This window comes from Puntigrus tetrazona, chromosome 5 (assembly GCF_018831695.1).
Source record: "Puntigrus tetrazona isolate hp1 chromosome 5, ASM1883169v1, whole genome shotgun sequence".
Taxonomy (NCBI): Eukaryota; Metazoa; Chordata; class Actinopteri; order Cypriniformes; family Cyprinidae; genus Puntigrus; species Puntigrus tetrazona.
Window position 1 is genome coordinate 7,400,100 of NC_056703.1, and position 14,222 is coordinate 7,414,321.

Genomic DNA, 14,222 nt, shown 5'->3' on the forward strand with positions numbered 1-14,222 from the left:
TTTGTGAACTTTTTGTGGAAGTGAACTTACCTATTCCCCTGTGTTTGAAAACGCGTGTGCTTGAACCTGCACCTACCTACCTGCTTTACTTACGTTGTTTGTGTGTGCGCCTTAATTACACCAAGTTCATAACAGTCTCCTCTTTGCTCGGTGTGTAGACGTAACAGGATTCCAGGCCAAAACCTCCTATCCACTCGCTCCACATTCACTCCATCTCCATTGAAAGCCCCGATACACCCTGTCAACATCCCTGCAATCTATCACTCCTATTCTGATGTGTTAGCAAGGAATGAGCCACCCAACTACCACCTCATCGGCCTTGGGATTGTAGTATCGACCTGTTGCCAGATGCCAAACTACTACACAGAAAGCTCTATCCCCTCTCTCGTCCTGAGCACGAAGCCATGGAGGAATTTGTGCGGGAGGCTCTACGCTAGGAGTTCATCAGACCATCCACGTTGCCAGCAGCTTCTAGTTTTCTCGTCTTTGTTTCCAAGAAGGATGGGGGCCTGCGGCCCTGTATAGACTATCGGGTGCTTAACGGTGAAGTTTGCATAACCACTTCCACTCATTTCGGCTGCCTTAGAAGAACTCTGTGAAGCCCAGGTGTTCATCCATCTTGACCTCCGCAGTGCCTACAATCTGTTCATATCCGAGAGGGAGACATCACTTGTGCTGGCCACTATGAATATCAGGTGATGCCCTATGGCCTTGAAAACATTCCATCTATCTTCCAGAACTTCATGAATGAAATCTTCAACGATTACCTCCATAATTTCACCATTATCTACATTAATGACATCCTGATCTATTCTCTGAAGGATAATCTAAAGGAACACCAAATTCATGGTCACCAAGTTCTACCACCCAAAAAAACGGCTGAAAAATTTGAGTTCCACCGTCTCCTTTCTAGGGTACATGATTTCTGCAGAAGAGTTTGTATGGAGCCCACCAAGGTAGATGCCATGGCTAACTGGGTGGAGCCCAGAAAGCTGAAAAAGCTTCAGTGTTTGCAAACTTTTACCATTGCTTCATCAGGAATTGCAGTCTTCATTCTGCCCCTTGTTGGAAACTTTTTTTTAGCTTCTTTTTAAGAAGAGACCAGGAGATTCTTGGTAAAGCAGGAGTTCGTTTTTTATTTCGTTGCTGTAGTCATCTGCAAGAAGTCTTCAAGAAATCTTTAAGAAAATCGTCAAGCAATCTCCAAGAAAATCTTCAAGAAATCTCCAAGAAACAAATCTAACTGAAACATGTTAGGTTGAAGTTTATATGTTTCAAAGGGGGAGGAGTACACAGAGGTGGAGACCAGTAAAACAAAAGTATGCAAATGCGATCAGAAACTTAGCCCAGAACAGGAACTTTCCCGATCCTTGATCTATTTAGCATCCAGGTGTCATTCAAATGCATAGGTGAAACAAAAGGCACAGTTGTACCTTAGGATTAGCATTCACACTTGATTTAGGACACCTACCAGATGTTCAAGAACTGAAAGACAAAAGATAACTGTCTCGGAGCTTGGGCTTCCTGCTCTTAGAATATAAATCACAATACACATTCAGCATATACTGTTATATTGGCGTCTGTGTTTAACCTTTTATAAATTTGTAATACAACAATCCCCCATTTGAGAGTTTTAATGACTGTCACATAACACAAATTTAATCCTTCTAAAATCCATTCTATAGCCTATGTTTAATAACATATGCTCCATCTTGCAGTCATGCAACTTGAAAAAGTTACAGGCACATATCTTATGTGTCTTTGCCTAGAATTGCTTAGGTTGTAATAGTTCTTTTCAGAACCATAACTCTTGACAAAATACGACATGGGTGGTAATATGTCGTACAAAACTACATGATGACACAATCATGTTGCATAAGAGTGGAAGTCCTGAAGTCCATGGCGTCTGAATAACTGTGACGTCTGTTTCCTGTAGTCCATTTCCACTGTAGAATCATTCGGATGACTCTTTGTCCTCATGAAGCTTGTTCATGGATGTCTGAGGTGTAAATCAGGGTGCTGCATATGAGATGACCTTGCATATACACGGACCTGAAACACAAGAAAACAGAGAAACAGCAGACCAGCAGTATTCATGCATAGACATTTTTAGACTTCTGGTGATCGTATAGTGGTTTAAATTTTGATGATCGTATAGTGGTTTAATTTTGATGATCGTATAGTGGTTTTGTTGACCTAGTCTTAAGTCATTTGACACCTATGGACCAGTGAGGTAAGGATAGACTAGTGGATGGGGAAAGGCCTATGAGGAAAATCTTCACCGCAGGGGTTGGCCCCCGAGGCCTATTGCGTTCGGTTCTTCCCTGGGCTCCTCACTGGTCTATGTGTCCTAGTCTGTCCCTGTAGGTGATTTGTAAACCATTATTGTAAAAAAACATCTTCATCCTCCAATGAAACATCAGTCATGGCAAACATCATAACATAGAGGATAGGTGTAATTTGGAGTGTGCTGTAGCATAACTTTGAAGACTGTGCGTGTACTTAACTAGCATTCTCTCAATGGAAGGAGACACCTTAAATTAAGTACTCACAGCCCTAACAGCTAACACCTGAGCAAACTGCTCCAACAGTTGGGTAAAGTGGGGAGGGGCTGCTTCAGAGTAGCTAGCAGACTAAGTAGGAGCTGGGTAAAGCTGTTAATTTCCCCTAAAGTCTTTTTGCTTTTCCTGCACTCTTTCATCCAGTGTCCAGATTTTCCACAGTAATGGCAATTGCCCTCCCTCTTAGGACATTTACCTTTCTGCCTGTTCTCAGTGTTGACCTTAAAGGATGCTGCTGCAATCCTTACTCTGGCTTTAACATCAGAGTCTCTTTCCCATGTAGCTAGTGTGTTAAGGTTAGTTCTGAGAGTTTTGTTAGACCAAATTAGATCTAGAAAAGGCAAGGCTTTTCTGTCCTCTGATAAAAGGCCATCAACCCACGTGCGAACGAGTGGTCCTTTATGATCCAATACCTTCTCTGGAGTGTCAGCTATTCCACTATATGCTGCAGCTGACTGACAAAACCTTTCAGTGTACTCACTTACAGTTTCATCTTTCTTCTGCATACAACTAGTGACCTTTGACCAATCCATTTTTGGTCCAACAATGTTCTTTAACTCTTTCAGAACTCCTCTCTAAGTTCATCTTTACTGGCATGTCGTAGCTCAAGTAACAGCTGACTCAAAACTATTGAATTCAGATTCAGTTAGAATTTGTGACATCAGCTGTGTGATTTCTGCTAACGACATGTCGTAGAGACGCATTTTGCAAATTAAGGCTCTTCTAAATTCAGGAAAATTTGTGTGGGCTGGGGGTAAGCTCTGGGATATTCTCTCTATATCTTTAGGTCCAAGCATTTTGCAATTGATTGGACCTGGACAACAGAAGAGTTGGGAGGAACACTTTCAATTCCCTCAATTCCCTGAGATCTTCTCCTAGCACCACATACCTTCACTGAATCTACAGGCACCTCAGTTACTGATGTGATGGCTACCTCAGTTTCAAGGAAAGCTTGCGAGTCAGGATAAGTGCTATCAGGCTGACTAACTTCCACCTCAGATTTTTCTGAAGCTTTGTTGCGATTTAATTTCTTTGTCAAAGCCGATATTCTAGCACATAGCTCTTTGTTCTGTTCCTCTAGTTCTGAGATGCGCTGAGATTGTTGTGTAGCTAGTGTTAAACCAAATTCCCTGTGGCAACAGATAATGCCTTTCAAATTGTTCTTACGTAAACATGCTCCTAAAACCTTTTTACACTCCTCTACAGACCAAGTCTTGTTTGGATGGATCTTACATTTCTGAGTTAGCTCTTGTCTAACTTTCTCAGTAATTATAAGGTTCATTTGCATGCCTAAAAGTGATTTGAATTCACTATCTGACCACAAAGGAGTTGTGAGACTACCTTTTTCAGTTGTGGGAATCAGTCTAGCATTCTTTTTGAACATTGTAGATTTTGTTTTTGTTACTTACACAAAGAAAACATTTAACGTCTCTCAACAGAGGGTACACTTGTTAACACAGATCAACTATGGTTAACCTTCTCTAACAAAGTAGAGGATAAAACAAACAATTAGCAAGTAATGCCAATCTTCCCTGCCTAAAACAGAGGATAAAGTCTTGCCTGCCTAAAACAGAGGATACACAAATATTAGCAAGTAACGCCAATCTTCCCTGCCTAAAACAGAGGATAAAGTCTTCCCTGCCTAAAACAGAGGATAACACAAACTATTAGCAAGTAATGCCAATCTTCCCTGCCTAAAACAGAGGATAAAGTCTTCCCTGCCTAAAACAGAGGATAAAGTCTTCCCTGCCTAAAACAGAGGATACAAATATTAGCAAGTAATGCCAATCTTCCCTGCCTAAAACAGAGGATAAAGTCTTCCCTGCCTAAAACAGAGGATACACAAATATTAGCACGTAATGCCAATCTTCCCTGCCTAAAACAGAGGATAACCAATTCTTCCCTAAAATGAATTTTTAGAGGATAACCTAGTTAACCAAACCCTACAGCTGTTTGTTAACTCTTCTCTGACGGCGCAGAGGTTTACATGTACTGGTCTGTAATGGTTCTTTGGATAGAGTTACACTCACCAACCCTTGGTTGTGCTGAAAGATTCAGTCTGGATCGAAGTCAGATCTTTGTTGAACTTGAAGTTTCAGTCTGGATTCAGATGAGCAGCTCTATCCGGGTCACGGCACCAAAACTGTTGGAAACTTTTTTTAGCTTCTTTTTAAGAAGAGACCAGGAGATTCTTGGTAAAGCAGGAGTTCGTTTTTTATTTCGTTGCTGTAGTCATCTGCAAGAAGTCTTCAAGAAATCTTTAAGAAAATCGTCAAGCAATCTCCAAGAAAATCTTCAAGAAATCTCCAAGAAACAAATCTAACTGAAACATGTTAGGTTGAAGTTTATATGTTTCAAAGGGGGAGGAGTACACAGAGGTGGAGACCAGTAAAACAAAAGTATGCAAATGCGATCAGAAACTTAGCCCAGAACAGGAACTTTCCCGATCCTTGATCTATTTAGCATCCAGGTGTCATTCAAATGCATAGGTGAAACAAAAGGCACAGTTGTACCTTAGGATTAGCATTCACACTTGATTTAGGACACCTACCAGATGTTCAAGAACTGAAAGACAAAAGATAACTGTCTCGGAGCTTGGGCTTCCTGCTCTTAGAATGTAAATCACAATACACATTCAGCATATACTGTTATATTGGCGTCTGTGTTTAACCTTTTATAAATTTGTAATACAACACCCTCTAACCTACCTACTGGAGGGTGGACAATGAGTGCTACACTGGACGTCCAAAGTGGATGCAGCAGATTTAGGAGTTGGGACTATCCTCTCCTAGTGGTCTGGTGAACCCTGCTCCCTCTATCCATGTGTGTACTTCTCCCGGAAGCTCTCACCTGCGGAGCAAAACTATGGTATAGGTGATTGCTAGTTGCTGGCCATCTAGCTCGCCCTCGAGGAGTGGAAACATTGGCTGGAGGGAGCAAAGTTTCCCTTCACCATTTATCACAGACCATAAAAACCTTCAGTATCTGCAAAATGCCAAATGACTCAATGCCCATCAAGCCCACTGGTCCTTATTTTTTGCCCGCTTCAACTTTAAGATTACGTATCATGAGGAAATATGCGCTGCCATCCTCGAGGAACCCGCTCCGCAGGGAGTCCCTTCAAGCCTTATCTATGTTCCCATGAGCCATTGACTCTCTCTGCTCGACAGTATGCACACCTCCTGGCTCAGGATACCCTGGCAGCAGGCGAACCTTCTCGCTCCCCCAGCAGAAATACTGGTGGCCTAATATGGCCGCCGATGTCACCAGGTATGTTTGTGGATGCTCAGTCTGTGCCATAACTACCATGCCTCGCCGTCTGCCAGAAGGTAAATTTACAGCCATTACCCATTCCCCGACGACCCTGGAACCACCTTGGGGTAGACTTTGCAACTGACTTACCCCCCTCTCGAGGTTATACCACAATCCTTGTCGTTGTCGATTGGTTTTCAAAGATTGTAAACAAATTCCTCTGAAAGCCCTCCCTACAACTCTCAAGACCGCTGAAGCACTGTTCACCCATGTGTTCCGAAACATTGGACTCCCAGAAGAAATTGTGTCTGACAGAGGGCCCCAGTTTATTTCCAGGGTCTGGCGGGCTTTCTTTCAACTACTCGGGACCTTAGTCATCCTGTTATCTGGCTATCATCTTCAAACCAATGGCCAGACTGAGCAGAAGATTCAAGAAATCTCCTGTTACCTCAGAACGTACTGCTCCTAACATCAGAACACCTGGAGCCAGTGTTTGCCATGGGCCGAGTATGTCCAAAACTCCCTCCGTCAAACATCTACTGGATTAACCCCCTTTCAATGTATTCTAGGATACTAACCATCTCTATTCCCATGGACTGGTGAAAAACTCTGAACTGCCCGCTGTAGATCACTGGTTCCAGGAGAGCGAGAGGGTGTGGGACTCAGCACACGTCCATCTGCAGAGGGCAGTACGGAGGCACACCGAAACCGCCAACCATCGCAGTTTACCCAATCCCAAGTACAAGGTATGGCTCTTTACCCGGGATATCCGCCTCCGGCTGCCCTGCACTCACAAATCAATCCTGTCACATGTCGCCTGAATTTACTTCCTCACTATCGGATATCCCCCACGTCCCCCAGTCTCCTTGCTCAAGCATCACTCTTATCCAGTCTTTCCTCCCTCCACAGAACCGGAGCCGCCTCCCCCTCCAGACCAGCCTGGTAGTGTCACATCCTCAGCACGTTCCCTCAGCCCCAGTCACCGTATTCATTCACCAAACAATCAACCTCAAGTACACCGCACCCATAAACTATCACCTGAGTTTTAAGTGGCCACACCTGCACCCGCAGTCACCCACACCTTTTAAATACTCACCTATACCTTTCACTCACTGGCTGGAATTAGCGTTGCATGGACACTACTCTGTGGCTCCCCTCATCATCATGCTTAAACCCCTGTGCTCCAAGGAGGAAGGATTTATAGACCTATGGACAAACTAACACTTGTTTCAAGGGAAGTGACTCTATCTAATTCGTGAACCTTCTGTAGAAGTGAACTTACCTATTCCACTGTTTAAAAAAACACATGTGCTTGAACCTGCACCTACCTGCTTCACTTTGTTGACTTACATGTCAGCAAAAACCAAACAGCATTAGTGGATTGCTCCTGTCTGCTCGATTGCTCCTGTCTGCTGAGAGGTTGGTTTGTTTGTAGCGTTGCTCTTCAATTTATCACCTCTTCTCTAGCTATCAAATATAATTTAATTGTCTACATACCGTTGATACTATCAAATTAATCTAACAAATTCGACTGCTGATAGTTCACTCGCTTTAATCTAAAACTCGGTGGTGAGTTAGTACTCGCTAGCCGATTCACGTTCGCTCCCACCCGCGTTTTCGCGGCCATTGTTGGCTTTTTTCCGCTCCTGTTCATTTGTTCCTTGCGCTCGTTTGCTCCGTTTTTCACAAGTTCATCAAAACAAGACTGGTAAGTGAATCCTCAATAACTTATGATGAGTAAATGACTTCTCCTTGCATCGTCACTTGCACCGCCTGCCACATGTATAGTCTATCCTTTTCTGTTAGCGATCAGGGATTCACGTGTGATAAATACAGGGAAATAGCTAGGCTGACAGAGAAGGTCTTAGAGACATGCATCCAAACTCTAATTGAGGACAGTAAGAATGCAAAGGCTTTAGATACTGCTTTGGACTAGTAAAGTGAATCATGTACATTGTTCGTTTCCAGCATTAGAGCCTGTGCAGCAGGGCAATTGGGTGAACGTGAGGCGGGCTAGTCGCGGGTCAAAACACCGCTCTTCCGTTCCGATTAGAACATCAAACAGGTTCTCCCCACTCAGTGACGCACCCACTGAGAAACCTGATCAAAGTGCCCTAGTAATTGGCGATTCTATTGTACGGAATGTGAAAATAGAGACACCAGCCACCATAGTCCAATGCCTACCGGGAGCCAGAGCGTCTGACATCCTGTCAAATTTAAAAGTGCTGGCTAATGCTAAACGTAAATTTTGTAAAATTGTTATTCACGTCGGCGCTAATGATGTTCGACTTCGCCAGTCGGAGATCACTAAAAATAATAATATTAAAGAGGTGTGTGAATTTGCAAGCACTACGTCGGACAATGTAATATGCTCTGGGCCCCTCCCTGCTTACCGGGGTGATGAGATTTACAGCAGACTGCTGGGTCTCAATGGCTGGATGTCTAAGTGGTGCCCGCAGAACAGCATTGGCTTTATAGACAATTGGATGAGTTTCTGGGGCAGACCTGACCTGTTGAAAAGAGATGGTCTTCATCCTTCCTGGGGTGGTGCCGCTCTTCTATCTAGAAATATGGCATATAGTCTTAGAGCTCCAACATGACCAACTAGTGCCCAGGTCAGGAAGCAGACAGACCGGCTAAACCGACTGTCTGCTAGCTGCCTCACGTCACAGAAGGCAGTTAATTCTCAACACATAGAGACTCTTTCACCTAGATATCACACTATAGAGACTGTGTCTGTTCCCCGAATTAGAATATGCAGAGAACGTCCAAACCAAATTAAAAGCAATAATTTAATTAATGTCCAACAAATTAAAACTACCTATAATTCAAATAAGCAAACGATAAAACTTGGCTCACTGAATATTAGATCACTTTCCACAAAAGCACTTTATATATATGATTTGATCAAAGATCAGAACCTAGATTTGCTTTGTTTGACAGAAACCTGGCTAAAACCAGATGAATATATTACTCTAAATGAATCTACCCCCCAAAATTATTGCTATAAAAATGAGCCACGTTTAAAGGGTAAAGGGGGAGGTGTTGCTACAATTTATAACAACATTCTCAGTACTTCTCAAAGGGCAGGCTTTAAGTATAACTCATTTGAAGTTTTGGTGCTGCATATAACATTATTTACAGAATCATGTGCTAGTGATAAATCCTCTGTCATGTTTGTACTGGCTACTGTATACAGGCCACCAGGGCACAGCACAGATTTCATTAAAGAATTTGCTGATTTTCTAACTGAGTTAGTACTGGCCGCAGATAAAGTCTTAATTGTTGGCGATTTCAATATCCATGTTGATAATGAAAAAGATGCATTAGGATCAGCTTTCTTAGACATTCTGAACTCTGTTGGGGTTAGACAACACGTGTCAGGACCTACTCATTGTAGAAATCATACTCTACATCTAATACTGTCACATGGAATGGAGGTTAAAATGGTTGAAGTTCTGTGATGCAAAGTGATGACATTTCAGATCACTATCTAGTCTTGTGTAAGCTCTGTATAGATAAACCTGTAAACTCTGCACCTTATTACAAGTATGGTAGAACCATCACTTCCACCACAGAAGAAAGCTTTCTCTGTAATCTTCCTGACTTATCTCAATTCCTTAGCACATCCAATACGACACACTTTAGATACAGTTGCTCCTTTGCACTTAAAAAAGATGAAAAACAATATTATTATATTGTTATAATATTTTATAATGAAAACACACGCACCCTAAAGAGAGCAGCCCGGAAAATGGAGCGCAGTTGGAGAAAAACTAAATTAGAGGTATTTCGCACTGCCTGGCGGGAGAGTATCCTGTCATACAGAAAAGCATTAAAAATTGCAAGATCTGATTATTTTTCATCCCTTTTAGAAAAAAACAAACACAACCCCCGGTATTTATTCAGTACAGTAACTAAATTAACAAAAAATAAAACGTCAACAGGTGCTAATATTCTCCAAGAGTATAGCAGCAATGACTTCATGAATTTCTTTACTTCTAAGATTGATACCATCAGAGATAAAATTGTAACTATGCAGCCGTCAACTACAGTTTTACATCAGATAGTGAGCTTTAGATCCCCTGAGGAAAAATTACACTCTTTCTCTACTATAGGAGAGGAAGACTTGTACAAACTTGTTAAATCATCTAAACCAGCAACATGTATGTTTGACCCTATTCCATCTAAACTATTAAAAGATTTGCTTCCAGAAGTCATAGATCCTTTTTTGAACATTATCAATTCCTCATTGTCATTAGGACATGTTCCCAAAACCTTCAAACTGGCAGTAGTTAAGCCTCTCATTAAGAAACCACATCTTGATCCCAAAGACTTAGTAAATTACAGACTAATCTCTAATCTCCCTTTTCTGTCAAAGATACTAGAAAAGGTAGTATCCTCACAACTGTATTCCTTTTTAGAAAAAAATGGTGCCTGCGAGGATTTCCAATCAGGTTTTAGACCGTACCAAAGTACTGAGACTGCTCTCATTAGAGTTACTAATGACCTGCTTCTATCATCAGATCGTGGTTTTATCTCGTTATTAGTGCTATTAGATCTTAGCGCAGCATTCGATACTATCGATCACAACATTCTCTCGGATAGACTAGAAAACTATGTTGGCATTGGAGGAAGCGCCTTAGCATGGTTTAAATCATATCTGTCTGACTGCTATCAGTTTGTAGCACTAAATGAGGAGGTATCATATCGCTCAAAAGTGAAATATGGAGTTCCTCAAGGCTCAGTGCTAGGACCTTTACTTTTCAACCTGTACATGTTACCTCTGGGAGACAATATCAGGAGACATGGTGTTAGCTTTCACTGCTATGCTGATGATACTCAGCTCTATATTTCAGCGCAGCCTGGTGATATACACCAAACTGAGAATCTAACAGAATGCATAGTCGATATAAAAAACTGGATGATGAGTAACTTAAAAAACCCACATATATATCTGAAAACCCCACATATAATAATCTAGAACACAGTCTAACACTTGATGGCTGCTCTGTTAATTCTTCCTCATCAGTTAGGAACCTAGGTGTGCTGTTTGACAGCAATCTTTCCTTCGACAACCATGTTTCTAGCATCTGTAAAACTGCATTTTTCCATCTTAAAAATATTTCTAAATTACTATGCTTTGAACGTCTAATGCAGAAATATTAATTCATGCGATTATGACCTCTAGGTTAGATTATTGTAATGCTTTACTGGGTGGTTGTTCTGCATGCTTGATAAACAAACTTCAGCTAGTCCAAAACGCAGCAGCTAGAGTCCTTACTAGAACTAGGAAGTATGATCATATTAGCCCGGTTCTGTCAACACTGCACTGGCTCCCTATCAAACATCGGATAGATTTTAAAATCTTATTAATTACCTATAAAGCCCTGAATGGTTTAGCTCCTCAATACTTGAGCGAGCTCTTATCACATTATAGTCCTGCCTGTCCGCTGCGTTCTCAAAACTCTGGACATTTGATAATACCTAGAATATCAAAATCAACTGCGGGCGGCAGATCATTTTCCTATCTAGCCCCTAAACTCTGGAACAATCTCCCTAACTCTGTTCGGGAAGCAGACACACTCTGCCAGTTTAAATCTAGATTAAAGACACATCTTTTTAACTTAGCCTACACATAACACCCCAACATACTTTTTATTATTCAAATCTGTTAAAGGATTTTTAGGCTACATTACTTAGATCAGCTGGAACCAGGAACACTACTCCTAAAATACGATGTACTTGTGACATCGTAAAAAGAATGGCATCTACGCTAATATCAGTCCTGTCTCTTTCTCAATATGTTTTCACAGTTTGTATCCAGACTAGATGGTGGATCAGCACCCAGAGATTGTGTTCATCAGACACCAGAACACCTAGATGCGCCACAGATCACCAGATCCTGATGCACACACACACACTAAGTCATTTACACTATCTAACACAGCTGCGTTTAAATTGAACTGGAAGTTAAGTGCTGGGGTGTCCAGTCAGAGGAGAACTGACCCCAACTGAGTCTGGTTTATCCCAAGGTTTTTTTTTCTCCATTCTGTGTGGATGGGGTTTTGTTTCCTTGCCGCTGTCGCCTCTGGCTTGCTTTGTTGGGGACACTTAACTTCTAGTGATTTTCATCGAATTGATTACAGAGATTGTCTCTGCATTTAATAACAAATTGTTCACTCTCGTCATTATACATCCCTGCCATTGTACTCTTCTACATTATACTGTACAGTGCTTTGATGCAACCTGTGTTGTTAAAAGCGCTATAAAAATATTCATATCCATATCCTCTCCTCTGTGTGTAGACATAACAGCTTGCTCCGAAAAAAGAGCTGATACTGACAGAGTAAATAAAAGCTTTTTCACTACCATTAAGAAATTTTAACCAAAATATGTTACAGACTTTTCATTAATACCTTTCATTAATATAATATTGTAGAAAAGTCATTAAATGACCCCTTTAAAAGTGCCATCCTGTACACCTTTTTGGAGTTTTATTTTAGGTATTGATGTCCTCAAGAATATATATTTGCCGTATAAGAAACAAAAAACATCTCAATATGATTTTACAGCTCCTTTCTTAGGAGCTCTGTGAAAAATAGATACAATTGTTTCAAAATTGGCCTGTCTAATTACTATTCATAAGCCTCTCTTTTGTTAGCTTGTTCTTTTGTGAGTGATGCACGAGCAGGCCAATCAAATTGTAATGATGTTTTGTCACAGCGCTAGCTGGATGCAAAACAAAGGGAAGACTGGAGGTCACCCATTCAAAACAATGCAGGTTTGGCTGCAGCATAATCAATGTAATATAGCCTCAAATTAGAAATATTATAGCATACCGATCGTCAAAAATGCCTTAGTTTGCACACTTCTTATCAGAAAAGTTTCAATGAAGTATTGTCTTTTGTTGTTACATGCACATCTAAGGTTTGATTGTGTCGCATGACTATGTGGTTTATGAAATAAATAACTCAACAAACTGTGTACCTGAAGATGTGTAATTCGGGTATTAAGAATGCCTTGAAATGGCTGAAGAGGACCTGGACCAGGCCAAAGCTGGAACTGCATATTTTGCTATCCTTTTCTCATGATAAAGTCTTAGCTTTTTCTTTTAAATTACTGTTGATTTGTGAAATCTGTCAAAGAAAAGTTTAAATGATGATGCCATTAAACATTTTTACATTGGGGACATGAAAAAAAAACAATAATGAAAAAATAATGCCCAGATTCAAACTGATTCTCAGATTCAAATTACAGTGTCAACTAGGGCTTTAGATAAATGCAACAGACACATAATCAGACCATAATATTAATAATATAATAAAAGTTGTGATAAAATTATGTAAAAGTTGGCAATGATAATAGTTTTCATTTGCCTTAGGAGTTCATCTACTCCTGAGTACTCTGTTGTCCCTGGAAACTTCAAGAGGTATTGAACTTGGTGCTGGTCACACATAGACAGGCTTCTCAGCAAACTCATGAAGAATCTCTGAGACAACTTCATTGAGTTTTTACAGATGCATGATAAACTGAATGTCGCCAGCCTCAACCCATATAATTTCCAGGAATTTTCTGGTTGGCTGCCAGGTAAAACTCAACAGAAGCGTCTACCCAGTAGGTTAGACTAACATTATCAGAAGGGAAAATCTTTATCCACATTTCATGGTAAGGGTTCAGGTCGACCCAAAGGACAGAGTGCTTCAGTTTACCATGGTGCAGACCTCCAAGGTGTTGGAGCTCCTAAGCAACAACCTCAGTCATCTTAGTGGAGGAAAATGAAAGTGCATTGTTTGTTCTGTCACAGCAAAAGATATTCCATAACATCATTCCTAGAAATAAAGGAGCAATCAACAGAAAACCTCTGGGTAGTGGAGGGAAAACAATGCTGGAAATGCGGTCGATCTCATCCTCTAGGGAACTGTAACCAAAAGAAACCTTGTGGGAATATGTGGGGCAATATATCTCCACGTACTCCATGTGTCACATCTCTGGACACTTTTGTTTATGTTTTGTTGTCTCGTGCTATGTGCTCCCTGTGCCCTGCCTTTCCTCCATGTTAATTGTATTATTGTCTGCAGCCGTGTCTCGTCAAGTTAGTCATTTACCTTGTGTATTTAAGTCCAGTGTTTTCAGTTCCGTTTGTCCGATCGTCAATGTCCATACCTGTGTTTGTCCTGCCTGCCTGTTCTACCTGCCTGCCTTTGTATCTTTATTTTGCCGTTTTGGGATTAAATCCATTTAAGTTCATTTACGTCTCGAGTGCTTCGTCGCGCGAACGTGACAGTACGATCGGACCTTAAAAGTTAGCAGCGTGTTTTCCCCTTTTTGCTTTATTTTTTTGTCACAATGTTTATCCCGTTTATCGACCCGTCTGTCCTCATCCTCCGGCTGGAGCAGGGGGATTGC